Here is an 866-nt window from a genome sequence, read left to right as displayed (position 1 = left end):
GCCATTCCCACACAGAGGAAACAAAAGCGTCAAATGTACACACAAGACGAAAGTTTCATTCACGGTGACTGAAATACACTCGTGATCAGAGGTCATCCTGCTTTTGAATAACACTGAGAGTTTTCTGAACGCACGTCGAGGTCAAAGTAAATACATAACATGGTGGATTTATTTCCATCGGAGAGAGCATGGTAGCAGAAAATTGCAGAAAGTAATTATTGTCATAAATCATTTCGGTGAACTGAAAAAAACAGTGTGCCAGATGCATTGCTGTTCCTTAAAAGACTAAGTACATTCTACAGATTTGCGTATCCATTATCCATATATTCTAGTAATTCGGTAATTAAACAATATCAAAGAACCTAAGGCGAGTACCATAACAAAGAGACTTTACATGTGAAGTAGCCCTAACTACTAAAAACAAAACTCAACCAATCTTACAACAAAACTAGATAATCAAAAACATTACGGAGCGGAACCCAATCACATTCCCTTTTCTTTATCACGTTATAACGACCCCATGATAACAAAATACCGTGTTTCCCCTTCTCATACATATTCGCCGAGGTAATGTTAATCCCGGATGCGGTCTCTGTGCTAACGAGACCGCCGACCTAACCCACGTGGATCAGCGTGGACCAAAGCTTGATTATGAAACACCACATCGCCGTGATTAATGGTGATTGCTGTGACAATAACATGTTAGAGATAATGATAAAAAATGCAATGACTGTCCCGTTTATTCTGTCACAACCAGTAATATTAATCACAGTGCCAGTGCCACCAGCAATCATGTTAATGAAGGAAACGAAGCTAATTTGTGAAGTGCATAATGGCACGAGTCTTACTGATGGCATCGATTGCAA

The sequence above is a fragment of the Penaeus monodon genome, chromosome 20 (assembly GCF_015228065.2).
Source record: "Penaeus monodon isolate SGIC_2016 chromosome 20, NSTDA_Pmon_1, whole genome shotgun sequence".
NCBI lineage: Eukaryota > Metazoa > Arthropoda > Malacostraca > Decapoda > Penaeidae > Penaeus > Penaeus monodon.
This window is presented reverse-complemented; position numbering follows the sequence as displayed.